Source organism: Macrotis lagotis, chromosome 1 (assembly GCF_037893015.1).
Source record: "Macrotis lagotis isolate mMagLag1 chromosome 1, bilby.v1.9.chrom.fasta, whole genome shotgun sequence".
NCBI classification, from domain to species: domain Eukaryota; kingdom Metazoa; phylum Chordata; class Mammalia; order Peramelemorphia; family Peramelidae; genus Macrotis; species Macrotis lagotis.
In genome coordinates, this window is record NC_133658.1 from 587,427,681 (window position 1) to 587,451,483 (window position 23,803).

Sequence of the window (23,803 nt, forward strand, 5' to 3'; positions counted from 1 at the left end):
GAGTCCTGAATAAATAAGTAAAGAGAAGCAAATACCTCTGATTTGAAGGAGTGTGTTGTCATTTTGTATTTCTTTGCTATACTTTCTTGAGAAATATATGCTTCTCTTTATTTATTTATTCAGGACTCTGACAGAAATACTGGAGGCTTCATTCAATGTCATTTCAGGAAAAGTTCAGAGAGCTTCCTAACCTTGCCATCTTCTCTCTGAGCTTTTCCTGAAATTACATTAAATGAAGCCTCTAAACAGTCCCTAAAGTGACAGAACCCACAAAGAATCAATGTGAAATAAGTTCTCAATTCAAGATATCATGGAGTAACTTCAGTAAAGGTCTGTCTCACATAGGTTAAAGGGGAGTATAGCCTGGTGTAGGCTAGAAGACTGGAAAGCCAGCAAGGACGCAGCTCATGTCCGGCTCAGCAAGCCAGTGGTGCAGCAGACCAGAAGTGAGGACCCCAACCCCAGTTTGGAAAACAAAGTTCAAGCCCTGAGAATGCTGATACAACATTGGGGACTGGGTTGGGCTACTCCAAGGCCAAGAACAAACAACAGGTACCTAAAACACCTGAAATAAGCAACTAATAAGTCAGGGATGAGACTCCCAGCCCCAACACAAAAAATCTTGGGACTCTGCCTCCTGTGCCCCAGAAAGAGATCTCAACTGTCAAAATGAACAAAATATTAATATTATTAATAATAATAAATAAAATAACAACAACAAAAAGCTCAGCATGAAAAGTTCTTTTTCTGATAGGGATGTTAAAAATGCCATCCTAGAAGAGGAAAGCAATGACAAAATATCTACAAGAAGGATTTTTGAATTGGCACCAAATCCAAAAACTCATAGAAAAGTTCAAAAAAGATTTTAAAAACCAAAGAAGAGAAGAGGAAAAAAATGGAGAAAAGATATGAGAGTCATGCAGGAAAATTATGAAAAATAGATGGAAGAAAACAATAATTTTAAAAATAAAATTGACCAATTGGGAAAAGAAACTAACCCCACTAAAAGTAAAATTAACCTATTGGAAAAGAAAACACAAAAGCTAACTGAAAAAACAAAACTCCAAAAATTAGAATTGGACAATTGGAAATCAATGTCTCTATGATATTGTCTCTATGACACTTTAAGATTCCATCAAACGAAACCAAAAGGTTGAAAAAAGAGACAAGAAAGTATCTCTTAGGAAGAACTACCAACCTACAAAAATAGATCTAGAAGAGATAATTTACAAATTATTGGTCTACCTGAAAGCCACAATGTAAAGGAACTTTAGCAATATCATGCAGGAAAGTATAATGGGAAATTGCTTTAATATACTAGAATAAGAAGATAAAATAGTCCTTGAAAGAATGCATTAATCACCCCCAGAAAGAGATCCCAAAATAAAAATTCCAAGAAATTTTATTGTCAAATTTCAGAATACTCAGCTAAAGGAGAAAATACTGCAAGTTGACAAAAAGAAGCAACTTAAATGTGAGGAAGCTATAATGAAGATTACACAAGACTTATTAGCTTCAACAATAGAGGATTAGAGAATATTATTATATTCCAGAGAGCAAAACAGTTTTAATTACAACCAAGAATCAACTACCTTGCAAAATTCACCATGTTCTCTCAGGGTAAAAAATGAATTTTCAACAAAATAGAGGACTTTCAAAATTGCTTTGCAAAAAAACTGAACTGAATAAAAAATTTGAACTTCAAATACAAGACTCAAGAGATGTGTAAAAAAGTAAACAGAAAGAAAAAAATATAAGTCAATGAGACTAAATGGGAAGACACTACCTGTAACTCTTGAGATAGAATTGTATTTCTCTTAAGACAGTTGAAAGGAACATAATTAGAGGGTAAGGATAAAAATTGGTCATGATGTGATGATTTACTTTAGTCCATGAGGTTTGCATTTCTATTGGAATAGTTGGAGGGATGTTACTCAAACAGACTGTGATATATTATAAATTGATAAATTATAAATTGATCATAAAATGATGGTACAGGGCAGCTAGGTGATGTGGTGGATAGAGCACCAGCCCTGAAATCAGGAGGACCTGAGTTCATTTCCAGTCTCAGACACTTAATAATTGCCTAGCTGTGTGACCTTGGGCAAGTCACTTAACCCTATTTGACGTAAATAAAAATTTTTTAAAAAGAAAAATAATAAAATGATGGTACTGAGTTATTGATTGGATTTTGTCCTTCATTATCAAAGAAAATCAAAATGACAACACCATGTAAAAGATAAATTACAGTGTGTCCAAATGTGGTTGATCAGACCAATATGAACTCAGAATGCTCTACCACAGGTCAGCCACAAATGGTCCATGTAAACACTTTATATGTCTCATGTTTCCCATGAGCTGCTTCAATTCTGTCTTGCTCAAAGAGCACAGAACCCTCTCTGATGAGGGCATGTCATTTTGAATGATCCTGTGCCAGTGCCTCCCTTTCTGCACAACTAATTCTAAAGTTCTAAATAGTTTTTGACAAGCATACATTTGGCATTCTAACGTGGTCAGCCCATAATAGTTATACTCTCTGTAGTAATGTTTGAATGTTTGGCAATTTATTCAGTGGTGGTTTTCAAATAAATTAACAACTGGTTCTCTGCACTAACATTTTAAGTATATAAAAAGATCTACCAAAAGGTAATTTGATATTTCATGCATTTAATACTCAAATAAGAACAATAAAAGAGGGATGCAAAACTGGATTATGCTATATTACTAACAGTAAGCAAATGTACCCTTATGAAGTGAAAGCAACCACATGACCAAGTAGTCACATTCCAGTTGGAACATATGCGGAACCAAAACTCATTCTACCTATTATCTTTTTTTCTTCTACTCCCATGGCCTCTGAAGTGGATGATAAGGTAACCCTTGAAATCTATATTTCTATTGATTCATTGTATTCCACCTTCCTATTGATTTCACTGTTCAGGGAACATCAGTGCACTCATAATATTTGGGGGAAATTTGGGGCGTAACACAATGTGGAAACAAATGACAGCCTGTCTCCCACCCCCACCCCACCCCTGGTTGTTTGGCACTTTTTCTCTTTATGTTAATATGTTTGTTTACTAAAGTAACAAAAACAAGGGAATTAAAATGTAGTATTTCATCAAAGGTATGAGTTTTAAGAAATGAATAAACAAATATTTTTTTATCCTATGGACGGAATGAACATTCCTACAGGTGCTTAGAAAATGCTGTTGAGCAGATGAATGTTGAAAAAAAGTAAGGAATGTAAATTTGTGGTTTCCACATTGGACAGCTAATCAGGAGCCCACCTTAAGAGAACCCTGATTACAAGTGCCATTTTAACAACCAGGTCACCAATCTTAATATAAAACTAGGTATTGGTTCTGCCAAACCAGAGCAAACCTACTGAATCCAACCACTGAGTTTAGTTTAAGCAAGGTCTGGTATCTTCTCCTGCCAGATGATTTTCAGAATCTTCCTAAGGGGGAGTATACTTGAATGGAGGCTGTGAGTACAAATTGATCATGATGATGATAATGCTTATGGTTCTTAAGACTTGTACTTCTATCAAAATAGTAAAAAGGAGTATACTTTGAGAGAGAGTGGGAGTAAAAGACAGGGATAAAATAATTAAGACATTAATAAAAGGATTATACTGGGAGGAGAAGGTAAAGACATTAGAGAATAATTAACACAAAGGACTGCATATAGTAGAGGGGGAAAAAAGGACAGTGTAAACACTGAGTAACTCTAAGATTTGGTTCTCTCTCATTATCAATAGACATGATTCAAAGAAGGAATGCTATAGGTTCCCAAATGGGTTTAGAAATTTATCCTACCCGAACAGGAAGTAGAAGGGAAAAGACCTGTGAGCTAGGCAGCAATCTGAAACAAAACAATGGTAAGGAGGGATAAGGGGAAAGTAGGAAAAAAAATACAAATGGGGAAGATAGGATGGAGGAAAATAAAATGTTGTTGATGTTATTTCTTTCTCTCATGATCTTTCCCGCCCTGAGTTCTAATTCTTCTTTCACAATATGCCTAATACAGAAAAATTAAACCCAATTTTACATGTACAATCTATATCAGATTCTTCACTACTATGGAGGGGAGAGGAAAGGGAGGGTGGTAGAAAAATGTGGAACTCAAAAACTTGCAAAAGGATGAATGTTGAAAACTATCTTTGCATGTAATTAGAAAAAAGAAAAAAAGAAAAAACATGGAAAGACTTAACATGAACTGATGCAAAGTGAAATGAGCAGAACCAGGAGAAGATTGTACACAGAAATGGCAATAATGTAAGATGATCTCCTGTGAATAATTTAGTTATTCTCAGCAATTTAATATTCGGGGAAAATTCTGAAGGATTTATAATGAAAGGTGCTATTTATCTCCAGAGAAAGAACTAATGACAGCCTGTCATTAGTCATAGAATAAAGAAACCTTTCTTTTCCTTTATTTTCTTGGGGAGGTTTTTTGTGTGTGTTTTCTTTGACAGCATGACTTACATGTGAAAGTGTTTTTCATGGCAACACATGTATAACTGATGTCAAATTGGAATTCATAATTTGAAAAAAGTTAAAATTGTTTTTACATGGAATTTAGAAAAAATAAAATATTAAGAACAAAAGGCAAGTGATGCTAAATGGTTAATTGATATTGAGGACAGATCAATTGGCTAAATTAATTTGGGGTATATATATATGTATATATATATATACATATATATATATATTAACTAATGATTAATATTGGGAACATACCTGGGATGAAGGAAGTTTAAGTTATGGATTATACCCATAACACTATAGAATTCACTATACAATATTGATAATGTTAATTTGTGGTTTTCTAGATCAATAAATTGATCACAGAGACCTTTTCTATTTGAGTTATACACCACTGGGCTAGATTATTTCTAAGGCTCCTTCCTCTTTAGATAGTCTATGTTTCTGTGACACCATAAAGCTCCAGTACCACTTCATATCTCCCACAGTGGAGAGCTTGAATAGCAAAGTTTATAAAATGAAATGTTTACATACCTATAAATGTGTATTATTCTATATGCTTAATGGTTGACATATTATGTTTTTAGAAGAGGAAATGGAGAAGTCATATGATGCAAATTGATGTTTCAAAGATGTTCAGACAAACTACTACTAGGTTATGAACCCTGAGGGAATCAATTCTATGACTTATTTAATCTTTGTGTTTTCTACAGAACTTTTAGCAAGAATGTCAAAACATATTATTGAGGAGGGATAGCAATAGGGACTGTACCTGTGATTTCATTGGTTATAGGGAACTCCTGAATGAGGAAATTCTATGTACCATTATAAGTTAGCACATTCTCTGCATTTTATAGGTTTCAAGAAATGCCTAAAAATACATTCTTGTACGTGTCAGTCAAGTCTTAAATTAAGATCTCTATAGCCCCTGGACCAGTAAACCATATTAGCATTCCACCTACTACTAAGTATACAATAAATGTTTAGTGATGTTGGAATCAGAGATCAACACACAGGGCCAATATATTTGAAGTTGCAATAAATTTACACTAACTAGATAACTTCCCCTTTTTCTATTCTATCTACCACCATGCATTGAACAGTCAATTTTTTTTTTAGGTTTTTGTTTTTTGTTTTTTTTTTTTGCAAGGCAAACGGGGTTAAGTGGCTTGCCCAAGGCCACACAGCTAGGTAATTATTAAGTGTCTGAGACCAGATTTAAACCCAGGTACTCCTGATTCCAGGGCCAGTGCTCTATCCACTGTGCCACCTAGCCACCCCGAACAGTGAACTTTTGCAAAAACATCACATCCTAACTACTTCCCAAAGATGTTGTAGATCAAATGAGAATGTAGGTGAGTTAGAAAAATTAAAATGGGGTACACCAGCCTATTTCAAATGACATTTTCTTGGCCAACATTAATGCTGTGAATACATTATATCCAAATGCCATTATACTTTTATGCAACTGAAAGTATGGGATGGAAACTGAATGGTCAATGATTATGAAACATTAACATTGTGTTTTCATTTTATTACTCAAATGAGTTATGACTGCATGCTTAGCTATCACTTCTCATTGCATTACTTTATGAAAAATACTGTTTTAGCTATTGAAAGGGTTAGTCCCAGGATAAATTATAAAGCTGGCAAATTTTGTCTGTCTCTAAATTTTTCTCCCTATCCTTTTCCCCTCTCTCTCTTTCTCCATCTCCCACGAAGTTCATTGATCTCATCTACCCTAGCCCCTCCTGATTAAAATAACTGATTAAACTAATTTGTACTATAGTGTTAATAGTGGCCTCTCCCATTTATTGGCATTATTAAGGAGGCTGCCCCCCAAAAACTTTTTCTTTTATAATTTTTTATTTAATAATCTATTTAATGTTCAAATGCATTAAATTGATAAAAAAAATATTATCAATGGTTGAGCTTCAAAAATTTTTTCCTCCCTCTCTTCCTGTCCCCCTCCTCAAGGCACTAAGTGATGATTTAGGTTATACATGTACAATCATGTGAAACATTTCCATATTAGTTGTATTGTGAAAAAAAAGTATACTAGGACAAAAAGGAAAAACCCATAAGAAAGAAAAAACAAAAAAAACAAATCTTTAAAAGTGAAAATAATATACTTTGGTGTGCATTCAGACTCCACAATTTTTTCTCTGGATGTGGATGGCATTTTCTATCACAAGTCAAAAAGGAGAGGTTTTAAGTCAAAAGATGAATCTATAATGTTGAAATTTCATTTAGAAGGCTATAATTGTGAGGATGCTTTTCAATTTATCAGGTCAAGTTGTCTTTTCAAAACTTCCATTCATTTCTTCCAATTCTGCCAAGCCAAAGGTTTATCTCTCATTTGGACAATAGCCCTTCAAATGGCTGAAGAAATGTCTACCCCTAGGCTTATCCAGAATAACTTAATCTTACATAGAATGATCTTGAAATCATTTATCATATCAATTACCCTATTATGGAGCTAACCTAATTTCCCTCCTAATATGTACCACAAAGAAACACAATAATCCAGAAGAAGCCTGACTAGGGCAAAGTATAATAGGATATAATATAATATAATATAATATAATATAATATAATATAATATAATATAATAAATAGTATAATACCATCTTTTTCATCCTAGACACCAAACTCTTTTTGAACACAATTTAAGATTACATTAGCTTTCTTGGCTATTACATTGTACTGTTAACTCATTTTGAGCTTGTAATCCCCTACACTTCCATATCTTTTTTATATGAGCTACTCCTAATACATATTTCCTTTATCCAGAAAAATCTGGACATGATTATTTTTAACCCAAGTTTAAGACTATGACATTTAAAAAGTTCAAGAGATATGGTTGCTGGGTAATTGTTTTATTAATCATGCTAGCATATAATTATAAAAGGGTCAGTAGCACTCTTAAATATCCAAGACCCCCTATGGAACCCACTCAATGCTTATGTGCCCTTGAAAGATTGGGTATTCTTGAGGGTAACAATCAACTCTGATTGGTTAACAGGTAATGAAATAATGAATAGTATAATGAGATGTGGCTTTATTCTAATGAGGAGGGGATGACTGACCACTCAGTCTTGGTGAAAGAGACTTATACCTATAACACTCTGCCTAGGGTAATCTAGACAAAAGGGAAAATCCAATTTTCCCTCAGACTTGCCTGAGTAGCACAACAGGTCAAAATCCATCAATTTTATCAATTTAATGCATTTGAACATTAAAAATTTCTTTATTTTTTGAACACCTCTGAGTTTTCCCTCTCATTATCAGTTACTGAATTTCAAAGACACCTGAATAACCTCCAGGGACTGATTTCTGAATAAGGAAGTAGTAAAGGGGAAAACACTTAGTTCTAATTCAACAATTGGTTATTAATAGAAGAGAAAAAAATCATTTCTTAGTCTTACTATTTTCATTTTATTAGGTTCTACCTAAAACGCTAGATTGTGGAGTTCTTTTTGGACGTTGATATCTCCCAGTATGTTAGTTTGTATGCCATCTGCAAACTGGATAAATGTGTCTTTATCCAAGTTATTAATATAAAAACCAAGCTCATATTCCTGGAGGACTCAAATACATGGCTCCTAAAAAGTTGAATCTAAATTACTAAATGGCCAATCTTTGGGTCTGATCATTCAGTCATTACCAAATCTCTATCAAGCTTGCAGTTTTCTACTTCCCTTCCTTTCTCAATGGCAATTGTATGAGTGACTTGGTCAAGTATTTTGCTAAAATGTAGATAAGATGTAGCTAAATAACTGAAATCTAAGTAACATTCCACATGTAAGCCAGTCTAAAAAAACCTCTGTCAAAAAATGGGGATGAGAATCTTCTGATAGTGCCTGTTTTCAGTAAAATCATTCTGGCTCTCTGATCACTGTTTCCTTTTCTACATATTCAATAACAATTTTTTTTTAATTTTGCCAAGAATAAAAGCCAACTTCATTTACCTGTAGCTGGCAAATCCTACTTTCTATTAAATAAAAATTGGGGCATTTTCCCTTTTCAAAAATCGGTGTGATCTCTCCAGTTCTCCACAGTTTTTCAAAGATCCTTCACACAACTGCCAGTTTTTGATATCCTATAATACACTTCATATTGGGTCTAATGACTTGAACTCCACAAAGACAATTAGGTACTTTATTTATCTACTTTTCTCTCTACTTGTTTTGGACACCAACTCATTACTGATCATACTTGTTCATTTTCAAATAATATAATGTAAGTGAAGATTTAAAGCATACCCCTTTTTAATGTTGTCATACGGGGGTCCTCGGTTTCCTCATTTGCAAAGAGGTGGGACTAGACATCTGGCTTCTGGAGTCCCTTACGGATCTAGATCTGTGATCTTATGATGTCATTTTGCAAATATATAAATGTCACTAATTATTTTTTAGTGTACTTCCAGTTCACAAATGATTTTTCTTGGTAGAAAACAGGAGGGGGCGGCTAGGTGGCGCAGTGGATAGAGCACCGGCCCTGGAGTCAGGAGGACCGGAGTTCAAATCCGCCCTCAGACACATTACCTAGCTGTAAGACCTTGGGCAAGTCACTTAATCCCCATTACTTTAAATTTAAAAAAAAAAACAGTAGGAGAGAGATAGACGGGAGTAGAGAGGAGAGAGAGGGGGACGGAGAAAAGAGAGGAGGAAAGAAATAGAAAGCTGAGGAGGACGAGGGAAGGGGAAAGGAGAGAGCAGGGAGAGACAGAGTTCTGTCTTTTTTGCCTTATATGCTCAGATCAGTTCTGCCAAATGGTAACGGGGTGGTTGATTTTGTTGGGATTTGGGGGGAGGGGAAGGATTTTCAAATGGTAAAATTAAAAAAAAATTTTTTTTTTGTAAATCATAGAAGCAGAAAACCGGGATTTTGAGATTTGTTTAATCTTAAGAACGTCCCCATTTGCAGCTATTTAGAGACGCCGGGCCAGGCAGGACCCGCTGCGCTCCCGGGCGCGAGGCCGGCCAGAGGTGCGAGAGCGGCGCGTGTGGCCGCGCGTGGCCGCGCCAGGGTCCGGCGGGGCGGGCGGGGCGCGCGGGGAAGGAGCGGGGCGGGCCGGGCCTCCAGCCGGGAGCCCCGGTGGCTCAGGGCGCCTGCGCCCCGCCCCCCCCCCCCCCCCCCCGGGCCGGGGCCGCTGCCGCCCGTCGGCTCTCGAGGCTCCCCCAGCCGCCTCCCCGCAGCCCCGCCCCTCGGCTCCGCAGGCTCCGCAGGCTCCGCAGGCTCCTGGGCGGGCCGGGCCGGGCCGGGCCGGGCCGGGCGGGGCGGGGCGGGGCGGGCCCGGAGCCCGCCGGAGCTCGGGCTGCAGGCTGCGCTCCCTCCCGCACGCAGGCGCACACGCGCTCCCCCACGCCCCCCGGCCCCGAGGCGCCCCGCGGAGGCGCGGACTCCGGGCTCGGCCACCGCCGCCGCCGCCGCTCGGCTCTCCCCCGCGGCCGGGAGTAGCGGACGGGGAGGAGGAGGAGGAGCGCCGCGGCCACCGAGGTACGGACGGGGGCGCCCTCCGCACGCGGGGCCCCGGGGCCGGGGCCGGGGCCGGGGCGGCGGCCGCTCCGCCCCTCCCCCCGCGCGGTCAGGGTCAAGGTGTGGGAGGAGAGGGGCGAGGGCTCGCGCCACCCCACCCCCACCGGGGCGCGCGGCGGGCACGGCGGGGGGGAGGGGCGGCGCCGAGGGCCCGCGGCGCGGAGAAGCCGGGCCGGGCCGGGCCGGAGGGAGGCGGCACCGGCCGCGCACACCGGAGCGGGGCCCGGGACACGCCGCCGGGCGCGCCGGGCCAGAGACCGGAGCGGGGCCCGGGACACGCCGCCGGGCGCGCCGGGCCAGAGACCGGAGCGGGGCCCGGGACACGCCGCGGGGCGCGCCGGGCCAGAGACCGGAGCGGGGCCCGGGACACGCCGCCGGGCGCGCCGGGCCAGAGACCGGAGCGGGGCCCGGGACACGCCGCCGGGCGCGCCGGGCCAGAGACCGGAGCGGGGCCCGGGACACGCTGCGGGGCGCGCCGGGGCAGAGACCGGAGCGGCCCGGCCGCCGCCCCGCGCCCCGCGCCCCGCGCCCCGCTCCCGGCTCAGGAAGGGCCGCGCGCCGCCCTCCGCAGTTCCGAGTGGGAAAGGGGAGTCATGAGGGGATGGGTTAGCGCGGCTTAGATTGCGGGGTTTCCGCGGATTAGTGCGGTGAAACTCAAAATACGGAATTGTTAAAGAGCAGCCAGATGGATCACTTCACCTTAGCAACATTGCCCCTCCAAGTTCTGTCATTCCTGAGACCCTTACAGCTATGATTCCCTGTTCGTCCTTCGCTCCATTATCGTGAACCTAAGAATTGTCGTGTTTGGCCAGACCCATGGGCTGTTGAACTTCATTTTTTTGTCTTAGAAGGAAACATTATGGAAAGGGAGATAATTATGGAAAGAAAATTAAGTCTTTTCTGATGACACCCTCGAATATGTCCTACATAGACATTTCTGGGAAAAGAAACTGCACTCCTGATAGGATCCCAGCTGGGACAGTGACCATGATTATGGTCTCAAATATCCTAAACAGGTTAAGTTCTTAAACAGTCTGAAACAGGTTATGTAAAGAGCAAACTATATTTACATGTGGGATATGCGTTGTTATTTTAGTCATTTATCATCTGTCTACCTTGTGCTAGGCACTAGGGAGTGCAACCCCCCCCCCCCATGGGCTTACGTTCTATGAGGAAATAAAAAATACTTGTAAATAAAACATATATATACAAAACAGTTCATGAGGGGAGGGGACAATAGCAGCTTAGGGGAGCAAAAAAGACCTCCAGGGGCAGACACCTCCAGAGGTGGCACAGTGGAAGGAGCCTCACTCTGGAGTCAGGAGGACTTGAGTTCAAATGTGACCTCAGACACTGAAGAATTGCCTAGCTGTGTGACCTTGGGCAAGTCACTTAACCCCATTGCCTTGCAAAGACCAAAAAAAAAAGACTTCCAGCCTTTGAGTAGATAGCATTTTGAGCTGGTTGAAATCAAAGGATTACATTTATGGGTTGAACTTATATAAACTGAGTACTTCTTTCCCTCAGGCCTAAACTATCTAGGCCTTAAAGGGGTTTTTGTTTTATAAAAGATGATGTAATTCCTCTTCGTAGGGGTCAGTTTATAGGGACAAAAGGTACATGAGTACAGTACTCCAACTCAGAATCCGGCGACTTATAAGACCATGTACATGGCTAGTTTTGAGGTATTCACTTCAATAGCTAAAGGACATTTCAGGATTCCAAATACTTCCAGAATCAAGAAATCTGCAAAAACTTGTATATACAGTTAAAGTAGGAGAGGGATCTATTTGACTCCAGAGGTCTATTGTAATATTTGATACTTCTGTAGCCAATTTTTCAGGGGGTGAAATTCAAGATGAACTCTGAAAGCTCTTAAAGACCTTTGGGTGGTACAGTGATAGATAAAGGACAGAATTTACCTATGAATCCTTCTGAAGTCCTTGTGAAAAATTATGATTGATAAACAAAAGTGGAAACCAAAGAATTAATTGTGTAATTTGTCTTCCAAATCAAAGGGACCAGCATTCTTGCATTGGCACAGGTTCAAAAAGAGGAGTCATTCTCATCCCTACACTTGAATCTTATCAGTTGCCACTTCCTCAATCATCAATAACTCTATTCATACTACAACCTCCTTAGTTCCAATCTTCACCACTCCCTTGAACAAAACAATAGCTTCCTAATCTTTTCCCTTCATCCATTCTTCCCCATCTCCAGTCTATCCTCCCAGAGTTGCCAAATTGATTATTCTAAAGCACAGGTTTCACCAAATCATTCTACTTAGGAAACATTAGTCCTTACCTTTCCAACCCCTCACCCTGACCCTACCCCATTATCTTTGGAATAAGGTCAAAACTCTTCTGCCTAGTATTTAAAGCCTTTCAGAGTCTGGCTGTTTTTCCAGGCTTGTCACCCATTCCCCCTCTACCCCCCACTTAGTCTGTGCTCCAGCCAAACTAGCCTGCTTTGCTGCTTCTGTTGTGTAACATTCCCTTTCCTTCCCTCAGGCCTTGGTACAGTCTTGCCTCAGCCTGGAATGCTCTTTCTCTTTACCTTCACCTTTGGAACCCTAGACTCCTTCCTCTGCTCAAGCGCTGTTTCTTTTCTAAATTCTTTCAGTTATTAGTCCCAATTTCAAATCACATATTGTTTTATATGTTTCTTGCATTTCATTATCTGTGGATATATTGTGTCCACCCAGTAAAATATAACTTTCTATAGTTCAGTTCGTTTTTGTGACACAAAATAGGCTCTTAAATATTTGTCAGTTAACTGATAGTGAATCCAACTTGGATAAATACAAGGACTATATGCTGCCAGAGGCCTTTTAGTTATTGTCCAGGTACATAATGATGTCATAGTCCAGATTCTAAACATTTCATTCATAAAGTTCAAAGACAAATGAGTTTTGGAACAAATATTTGAAGGCATTAGATCAATATCCTTCAAGATACAGACTAAAGTATGTACTCCTCCACATCCCCAAGATGTAATTATATATTTAAAATAGCTAGGTAGCCCAATGGATAGAGCACTGACCCTAGAGTCAAAAGAACCTGCGTTTAAATCCTACCACAGGCACTTAATACTTAGTGTGTGATCTTGGGCAAGTCATTTAACCCCCCCCCCCAATAAAATAGCTAGTGTAAACTAAAAGACTTGACATCGTGTAATAAATAGAATGGTGTTAAATCATTGAATATTAACATTGAAAGGGAGCACAGAAATTATTGCATCCAGCTCTCTATTTTATATATATGAATAAACAGGTTAAATGATTTTTTTTTTCCAAATTGATAAGTGTCAGAGCTAAGACTGGAATCTTGGTCTTATATATTTAGGAGACAAATAGTTCTTTTTTTTCCTTTCTTTTTTTCTTTAAAATGAAGAGCCCTTAGTCAATGCTATAAGGTGATTGAATGAATACTCTATCAAATTCTTAGTGTTGAAACCATAGAGTGCCACTGTTTCTAGTCTATGTAATGAGTAATGTTTATCTGTTCTAACTACTATCAGGCCATGACCCTGAGTTATACAGCTGCCTTGATTTTGTAATTGCCTCAACTCAACAGCTAAGATTTAAATCACTGAAGAGATTACCTGATCAGTAAATATCACCATAACCTATAGTTACCAATACTGTTAACAAGACAGCCATTACTAGATATCAGCATTCCCAGTTACTTTTAGAAAGAGGCTGTTTTGATGAAGGTATAAAATTATTTATTGATGGAGGACACTGGGTAAAGGAAAATTTTATTCAAGAATATAAACTCTGAGGACAAGGACTATTTTGGTGTTTGTCTTTGTATCTTAAGTACTTTGCATATGGGAATCATTGATAGCATAGGAAGAAGCACTTGAGATTTGTTGATTGATAATGAAATTGCCCAAGACCACCCAAGCATGAGACAGAACCAGAATGTTTGTTCACAAAAAGTTGTACCATCAACATTAGCTGTATGTGACAACAGGATATAGTTTGGGGGTAGATGTGGAGGAGAGTTCTTGATTGTCAAGTTCAGGTATAAGGGTCCCTAATGAATTGTCCTGTATGGTTTATTATCAATCACTTGCTGAACAATTTATGGGAATTTATCAAAGAACAGTCATCCTTGACAACTTTTGAATAGGAGCTTCCCTGTAGGAAATTCAACTTACCTTACTGCTGACATCAGGGAGGTAATGGATTTGAGTGAAGGGGGGACTGTACAAAGTCACTAACCTCACTTTCTCCTCCAGAGCCATTGGGGTCATCCAGTGGTCAGCTATGAATCAGGACTACTGGAGATAGCCTTGGATGCAAGGTGGTCAGAGTTAAGTGATTTGCCCAAGATCACACAGCTAGTAAGTGTGAATTGGCTGAAGACAGATTCAAACTTCTGTCCTCCTGACTCCAAGGCCAGTGTTCTGTCCACTGTACCAGCTAACTGGGTCTAGATGCAATGATTTGCCCAGCATCTTCAAGGAGAAAGGACTGCACAAAATGAAATCCATCTAGTCCTTATTGTCTCCAGAAGAAAAGTCAATGATTATACTTTAATTTATGTCATTGGTATATACAAAACAGATAGCACTGTTTCACATAACCAGAAAAATCTGGAAAGGGGACAATTTGTTAGGGACCCTTATACCCATATAAATTACAACTTTCCATGTGACTTTTATCCATACTCTACCCTTTCTGCTAGAGACCTTCCATTATAACTTGAGCTCACAGTCTGTTATCCCTCACTTTTGTTATATAATCAGATTGCATCTTTTTTCTGGTTGTATATTCATTTGGCAGTATCTTTTATGCCAGTTCTCATTCTCAGTTATTTATTGGTATATGCTTCAGCCTATCCATGCCCATCTTGTATTGTTCCATGTTTTAATTGTTCCACTGTTGTGGTATTCCACGATTCAAGTTCAAAGATGTCCCCTTCTTTCTACTCATAAAGCCATACCCTAGTTCAGATCCTCATCACTTTTTAGCTTCCTATTTGGTTTCGTGATCTCCTGTTTCTCAGTCTAAACTATCCTTTGCACAACTGCCAAAGTGTTTTTTCTAATGCATAAATCTGACCATGTCACTCCCCTCCTAAATAAATTCCAGTTGCTCCCTTTTACCTCAAGGATCAAATACAAATTCCTTTGTTTCACATTTGAAGTCCATTTCAAGATGATTCTAACCCAAACTTTTAACTCTCTTTTATATATTCTACAGCCCAGTCAAATTGACCTTTTTTGCTTTTTCTCATTCACAATAGCACACAGAATCTTTCCTCCTCCACCACCAAACCTGGAATGTGCTTCCTGTTCATCTCTGCCTCTTGATATTACTAGTTTCCTTCAAAGTTCACCTTCTACCTTAATTCTTTCCTCATCTTCCCAGCTCCTAATGCCTTCAGGTAAGAAGTTATCTTTTCAGTTTACCTTTCTCATTTCCATCTACCTCAATACTATTCTCCCAATTACCACTCTAGATCTTCCGACTTTTCACACTGTGATTTCTGAAGCTCCCTTTCCATTATCAGCAAACTTGTTCTACCTTTTAGTCCTCCAATCAGAAGGACAGAGATGCTGAGGGTTCTGATGCGGTATGAGTACCAAAGCAGAAAGTTTCCTTCATGATGAGTTTCCAGGTGATGGATTGATGATGGTAGAGTGGAATCCAAAGAGTATTATAGCTGAAGGGAAAGGAATGATAAGAATGTTTGCTATTATTAATGTTAATTCTTTCTTTGCCTTACTACCCCAATTTAATTCTTCAACCTTACTGTGATCTCCAGTTCCTCCTATGCTTTGACTGTCTCACCTCTCTTCCCTATATTAAGCCCCTCAAGCATCGTTCAACCCTACATCATCCTCTACTCTTAAATTCCCTTGTAACATTACTATTCATACCTTGCTCATACCCCAAACTAATATACTATTATTCATCTCCTTTCCTTCTACTCTTGCGTTGCTGAAAGGAACCAGAAGTCACATAACCATGCTAAGTGGGTTCGTTATAATTTTGTTAACTAATCTCAACTGAAAGCTAACTGCAGCAAATCATTCTTTATCCCATTCACTTTAGAGTCTTAATTCAAACTTTTTTTTCCGTCCTCATGTCTTCCTCAGCACCCCTGAATCTCCAGCTCTCCTAGGTGAGGAATTAAACATATTTCACTAAAAGAAATTTGAGACCATTATCTAAGCAGTTCTTTTTTCTTCCCTTCCCTTTATCTCAAGTCACTCTGACTTCATCCCCCACTATAATCTTCACTCTGATGTTCAGAGTAAAGAAAGCTGTCTTCCTCCTTACCAATGCCAAGTCTTCTACATATACCCTTGATTCTGTCTTCTCTTCTTCAGCAGAGTATCTTTAAGCTCTGTCTAATCTGTATTTTCCCCCTATCTCCTGGCTCCTTCTCTAGTGGCTACAGATGTTCCCAAGACTCTCCCATCCTTTTTTATTCTCCCAATTACATGTAAAGATTATTTTTAGCACTCATTTTTTTAATATTTGAGTTCCAAATTTTTTTTCCTTCCCCCCAAGACAAGTATTCTGATTTAGGTCATTCATATACAATCATGTTAAACAAATCTCAATATTACTCATATTTTGAAATATGAATCAGAACAAGAAGGTATAACTCAAGAAAAAAACTTGAAATAAATTTGTAAACAGTGAAAATAGTATGCTCTGATCTACATTCAGACTCTATAGTTCTTTCTCTAGATGTGGATGATACTTTCCACAGCAAGTCTTTTAGAATTGTCTTTGATATTTATATTGCTGAGAAGAACTTAGTCTACCATAGTTGATCTTCACAGTTTTGCTGTTACTGTGTACAATGTTCTCCTAGTTCTTGTAACTTTACTCAGCATCAGTTCATGTAAGTCTTTACAGGTTTTCTGAAATCTGTCTGCTCAGTGTAATCACATCACAACTTGTTCAACCTTTCCCCAAATGATTGGCATTCCCTCAATTTTCAATTCTTTGCCACTGCAAAAGAACTGTTCTAAATATTCTTGTGCATGTGTGTCTTTTTCCCTGTTTTGTGATCTTCGTGGCAAACAGAGCTAGTAGTGATAATGCTGTATCAGAGTATTCACAGTTTATAGCCCTTTGAACAGAGTTCCAAATTGTTCTCCAGAATGGTTGAATCACTTCACAACTTCACCAACAATGCATTAGTGTCCCATTTTACCACATCCATTCCAACATTTACCATTTTCTTTTTCTGTCTTATTAGCCATCTGATAGGTGTGAGGTGATACCTCTGAGTTGTTCTAATTTGCAGTTCCCTAATCAATATTGATTTAGAGCATTTTTTTTTCATCTAACTTTAATTTCTTCATATGAAAACTGCTTGCTTGTATCCCATGACTGTCAATTGGGGGATGACTTGTATTCTTATAAATTTGACTCAGTTCTCTATATGTTTGAGAAATGAGACTTCTATCAGAAACACTGGCTATAAAGATTGTTTCACAGCTTTCTGCTTTCTTATTTTTTATTTTTTTTTTTAGATTTTGCAAGCCAATGAATGGGGTTAAGTGGCTTGCCCAAGGCCACAGGGCTAGGTAATTATTAAGTGTCTGAGGCTGGATTTGAACTCAGGTACTCCTGACTCCAAGGCCAGTGCTCTATCCACTGCGCCACCTAGCCACCCCTTTTTTTCTCTTGCTTATCTTGATTGAGTTGATTTTGTTTGTGCAAAACCTTCTTAAATTATTATCAAAATTATCCACTTCACATTTCATAATGTTCTGTATCTCTTTGATCATAATTTCTTTCCCTCTCCATGGATCTGAAAGGTAAACTATTCCTTGTTCTCCTAATTGGTTTTTTTGTCTAAATTAGGTGTCCCTTTTGACCTTATCTCTGTGTAGGGTGTGAGATGTGGATCTGTGCTTAGTTTCTGATAGACTGTTTTCTAGCTTTCCCAGCAGATTTTGTCAAAGAGGGGAGTCCTTATCCCAGAAGCTGGAGTCATTGGGTTTATCAAACAGCAGATTACTAGTTATTCATTATTGTATTTTGGTTACGTAAACTGTCCTTTCGAAAAAATCTCTAGATTCTACCAACCCTCCTAGCTATTACCTTAACCTTTCCTCCCCTTCTCAGTTGAATTCCTTAAAAAAGTCAACTACACTCAGTGCCTTCATTTCTTAGTCATCACTTTCTTGTTAAACCTCTGCAATACATCTCAGAGCGTGAATATACGTGAATTTGAGACTGGGTAACAAGTAATATTGCATTTTACTTTTATTATACTCCGAGTGAAAGATACTTGGCATGAAATAAGGTTTGAAAAATAGATTAGAGCCAGGTTTGGGCAAGTCTTAAAAAGCTTATATTTTTATCCTACAATCAATAGGCAGCTAAAGAGGCAACATGGTATTTAATCAAAAAAATAATAACCAAAGCACTTTATCGATCTCACAAGAACCCTGGAAGTAGGTGCTGTTATCGTCTGCCTTTTACAGGTGAGGACTGATGCAGATGGAGGGGTGACTTGTCCAGAGTTACACAGCTGTAAAGGGACTCAGATGAAACTGAAGTCAGATCTTTCTGACTTCCAGCACTAGTACTTTATCCAGTAGGAAAGAGCATTGACTTTTAGAGCAGAAAATCTGGATTTGAGTCCTGGCTCTTCTCTTTAAGAAATTAAAAGAGCAAATCATGTAACCCCTCAAGTTCTCAGTCTCCTCTTTAATAACATGGGGGAGTTGGACTGGATAAGCTCTGCAATCCCTTCCAACTTTAAATCCTATCATCCTGTAAATTTTTTTGAGAAAAGTAATGATATGGTCATATCTGTTTTTTATTCTTTCTTTGTATCCTCTATGCTTGACAACAGTCCCTGGCATACATACATAATGCTTTTTGACTTGACAAAGACAACTTTAACAGCAGTGTGAAGATGGACTGGAGAAGGGGAGATTTTTTTTTTCCCATGGATTGTAGGGGATACTAAGGGGAATGCCTGAAGAAGTTATTGTTATTAATGCTACTGATAGCCAGCCATGTGGCTCTCTCATATACATATAACAAGTTAAATTCGATCAGTATCCAATAGATCTTGCGTTTGATGTGAAGTGTTATGCCATGTTGATGCTACCAGGTCTGCCAATATTTTCCAAAGAACGTGATGTTTGCCTTTCCAGAATCTCAGAAAACTTGCCCTCAATAACTGTGAGATGTTAGGCACGTCATTAAACCAAATCACAGACTATGATGGAGTTGGAAGGGAACCAAAAATCCATCTAGTCTAACCCATGCCTAATCATGAATATACTTTACAGTATTACTGAAAAGTCCTCATACATATTTTTAAAACTTCATATAGTAAGTAGAGCAGAAGGAAGTTTAGAACGAGACACAGACAGGCTAGGCAGTTTGTTATTATTTATGTTAAATTTACAATGGACTTTAAAAAACTGTTCTTTTCTTATTCAGTTTTTCATGTTTGATGATGTTTGTCTATAACAAAAAAAAATTTTTTTTTGAAAATAGATGGTTATCTAATCGCTGCTGAAAAACCTCTACCAAATGGGGATTCATTATCTCCTGAGGCAGCCTGTTTCATTTTATATATCTCTTTTAGGAAATTTGTCTTTTTATCAAGCCTAGTTTCTTATTTCTGCTCTTCTAGGAGAAAAAAATTCAATCCTCCTTCTACATGACATCTCATCAAATATTAGAATGAATCTATATGTTATATTCTTGCCCTCAGTCTTCCATTCTCTAGAAGAAATAAATCAACTGATCCTGATTTTGACATTTTTTCAAAATCCTTAATCTTTCTCTAGGAATAGTCACTCTAATTATCATTTTCTTACTATAAATATGGTGCCAGAAGAGGATTCAGTAGTCCAGAATGGCCACAGATACTTTTTTAGGTTTAAGATTGAGTAGTTAGCTTTTTTGGCTTCCTTACCACATTATTAATTTTTAAATTTTTTTTAATTTATCTAAGGCAGTGGGGTTAAGTGACTTGCCCAAGATCACACAGCTAGGTAATTATTTTATGTTAGAGACCAGATTTGAACTCAAGTCCTCCTGACTCCAGGGCTGTTGCTCTAACCACTATGCAACCTAGCTGCCCCTTCCTTACCACATTATTGACTGAAGCTTGGAATCCAATAATATCTCCAGGCTATTGTCTTTTCTTTTTTTTCCAAAAATTTTATTGATATGATTTGCTTATATATAACTTCCATTTCTATATGTATCAATAAATATGGTACACACATGTGTATAATACACACACACACACATACCCTATGACAGAAACAAAAATGAATATTCAAAAAGAGAACAATTTATGCATGTTTGTTTTGTTGCCTTTATTTTATTCTCCTCTTCAGGGCAAGGAGTAAATATAATATAATATTTGTGGTTTTTGTACAACACTTGGTATGTTAGCATTTAGTATTTAATTAATTAGTCATTAGTATTTAAAACATGAGAGGCCTTTATTTTATTAAATATTCATATTCAGATGTTCATATTCATTTTTATTTCTCTAAAAATTATTATTTTGGGGCATTCTATTTTTACTTTCAAATTCTCTTCCTTCCTCTATCCCCTCCCCCACCATTGAGAAGATAAGCAATTATGATATCAATTACACATGTGAAGTTATGTAAAAGTATAGTTCTATATCAGCTTTATCAAAAAAAAGCAAGAAAAATCAAGTGAAAAAATATACTTCAGTTTGCACAGAGTTCATCAGTTCTCTTTCTCTAGAGTTAACATTTTTCATCATGCGTCCTTTGCAGTCTTGGATCATTATATTGATCAGAATAACTAAGTCTTTCCCAGTTGATTATCATTATAATGTTATTGATTTTGGTCACTTCATTCTGTATCAGTTCATATAGGTCCTCCCAGGTTTCCCTGAAACTATCCCTAGCTCACTAGTTTTCTGTGATCATCATGTAACAACTTGTTCAGCTCCTCCCCAATTAATAGGCATATAATCTATTTCCAATTCTTTGCCAGCTCACAAAGTATTTTTGTATGTATAGGTCTTTTTCATTTTTACTTTGCTCTCTTTCAGATACAGACCTAGTAGTGCTATTGTTAAGTCAAGAGGTATGCATAGTTTTTTAGCCCTCTGGACTTGTTTCCAACAATATATGTTTCCCTATTTTTCCACATCCCCTCCAATATTTTCTTTTCTGTCATGTTAGCCAATGTGATAAGTATGAGGTAGTAGATAGATAGTTTTGATTTCTTCTTTTGAAAACTGCTTTTCACATCTTTTGATCATTTATCAATTGGGGAATGGCTCTTTTGAATCTTTTGTAAATTTGGCTAAGTTCCCTACATATTTGAGGAATGAAGCCTTTATTAAAGAAACTTGCTGTAAATAATTTTTTTTAGATTATTTCATTTTCTTTGGTACACTGGTATGGTAAAATGTCTGATCCTGTGCCTATTGGCAGCCAAGGGGTCCCATATGATCTCTTTTTTCTTTTTTTTTTAATTTTTATTAAAGATATTATTTGAGTTTTACAATTTTCCCCCAATCCTGCTTCCTTCCCCCCACCCCCACCCCACAGATAGCACTCCATCAGTCTTTACTTTGTTTCCATGTTGTACCTTGATCTAAATTGGGTGTGATGAGAGAGAAATCATATCCTTAAAGAGAACAGAATTCTCAGAGGTAACCAGATCAAACAATAAGACATCTGGTTTGTTTTTTTTTTTTCCGAACTAAAGGGAATAGTCTTTGTACTTTGTTCAAACTCCACAGCTCCTTATCTGGATACAGATGGTACTCTCCTTTGCAGACAGCCTAAAATTGTTCTCAATTGTTGCGCTGATGGAATGAGCAAGTCCTTCAAGGTTGAATATCACTCCCATGTTGCTGTTAGGGTGTACAGTGTTTTTCTAGTTCTGCTCATCTCACTCAGCATCAGTTCATGCAAATCCCTCCAGGTTTCCCTGAAATCCCGTCCCTCCTGGTTTCTAATAGAACAATAGTGTTCCATGACATACATATACCACAGTTTGCTAAACCATTCCCCAATTGAAGGACATTTACTGGATTTCCAATTTTTTGCCACCACAAACAGGGCTGCTATAAATATTTTTGTACAAGTAATGTTTTTATCCTTTTTCCTCTTCTCTTCAGGTTATAGACCCAGTAGTGGTATTGCTGGGTCAAAAGGTATGCACATTTTTGTTGCCCTTTGAGCATAGTTCCAAATAGCTCTCCAGAAGGGTTGGATGAGTTCACAGCTCCACCAACAGTGTAATAGTGTCCCAGATTTCCCACATCCCTTCCAACAATGATCATTATCCTTCCTGGTCATACGGGCCAATCTGAGAGGTGTGAGGTGGTACCTCAGCGAAGCTTTAATTTGCATTTCTCTAATAATTAATGATTTAGAACAATTTTTCATATGGCTATGGATTGCTTTGATCTCATCTGTAAATTGCCTTTGCATATCCTTTGACCATTTGTCAATTGGGGAATGGCTTTTTGTTTTAAAAATATGACTCAGTTCTCTGTATATTTTAGAAATGAGTCCTTTGTCAGAATCATTAGTTGTAAAGATTGTTTCCCAATTTACTACTTTTCTTTTGATCTTGATTACATTGGTTTTATCTGTGCAAAAACTTTTTAATGTAATCGAAATCATCTAATTGGTTTTTAGTGATGTTCTCCAACTCTTCCTTAATCATAAACTGTTCCCCTTTCCATAGATCTGACAGGTAGACTAGTCCTTGATCTTCTAATTTGCTTATAGTATTGTTTTTTATGTCTATGTCCTGTAACCATTTGGATCTTATCTTGGTAAACGGTGTGAGGTGTTGGTCTAATCTAAGTTTCTTCCATACTAACTTCCAATTATCCCAGCAGTTTTTATCAAAGACGGAGTTTATATCCCATGGCCTGACTCTTTGGGTTTATCAAATAGCAGATTACTATAATCCTCTCCTGCTTTTACACCTAGTCTATTCCACTGGTCCACCACTCTATTTCTTAGCCAATACCAAACAGTTTTGATGACTGATGCTTTATAATATAATTTTAGATCGGGTAGTGCTAAGCCACCTTCGTTTGCATTTTTTTTTCATTAAGCTCCTGTCAATTCTTGACTTTTTATTTCTCCATATGAATTTACTTGCAATTTTTTCTAACTCATTAAAGTAATTTTTTGGAATTTTGATTGGTAGGGCACTAAACAGATAGTTTAGTTTTGGTAGAATTGTCATTTTTATTATATTAGCTCTACCTATCCATGAGCAGTTGATATTTGCCCAGTTATATAAATCCGATTTAATTTGTGTGAGAAGTGTTTTATAATTGTTTTCAAAAAGATTCTGAGTCCGTCTTGGCAAATAGACTCCCAAGTATTTTACACTGTCTGAGGTTACTTTGAATGGAATTTCTCTTTCTAGCTCTTCCTGCTGTTTCTTGCTAGTCATATATAGGAAAGTTGAGGATTTATGGGGGTTTATTTTATAACCTGCAACTTCGTTAAAATTGCTAATTGTTTCCAGTAGTTTTTTAGATGATTTCTTGGGATTCTCTAGGTAGACCATCATGTCATCTGCGAATAGTGAGAGTTTTGTCTCTTCCTTCCCAATTCTAATTCCTTTAATTTCTTTTTCTTCTCTAATTACTGATGCTAACATTTCTAATACAATATTGAATAGTAATGGTGATAATGGACACCCTTGTTTAACCCCTGATCTTATTGGGAATGCCTCTAGCCTCTCCCCATTGAGTATAATGCTTGTTAATGGTTTCAGATAGATACTGCTAATTATT

General features: G+C 38.2%; 1 protein-coding gene across 1 annotated transcript in view; it reads left to right on the plus strand.

The window, feature by feature from the left end:
- Window positions 1-9,871: 9,871 nt before the first annotated feature.
- The window catches only part of PPP2R3A (protein phosphatase 2 regulatory subunit B''alpha), a 147,897-nt gene continuing 133,965 nt past the window's right edge, over window positions 9,872-23,803 (plus strand). Inside the window, exon 1 of the mRNA XM_074214829.1 lies at window positions 9,872-9,992. The gene's annotated coding sequence lies outside the window, so the exon portion shown is untranslated. The remainder of the gene's footprint in view (window positions 9,993-23,803) is intronic.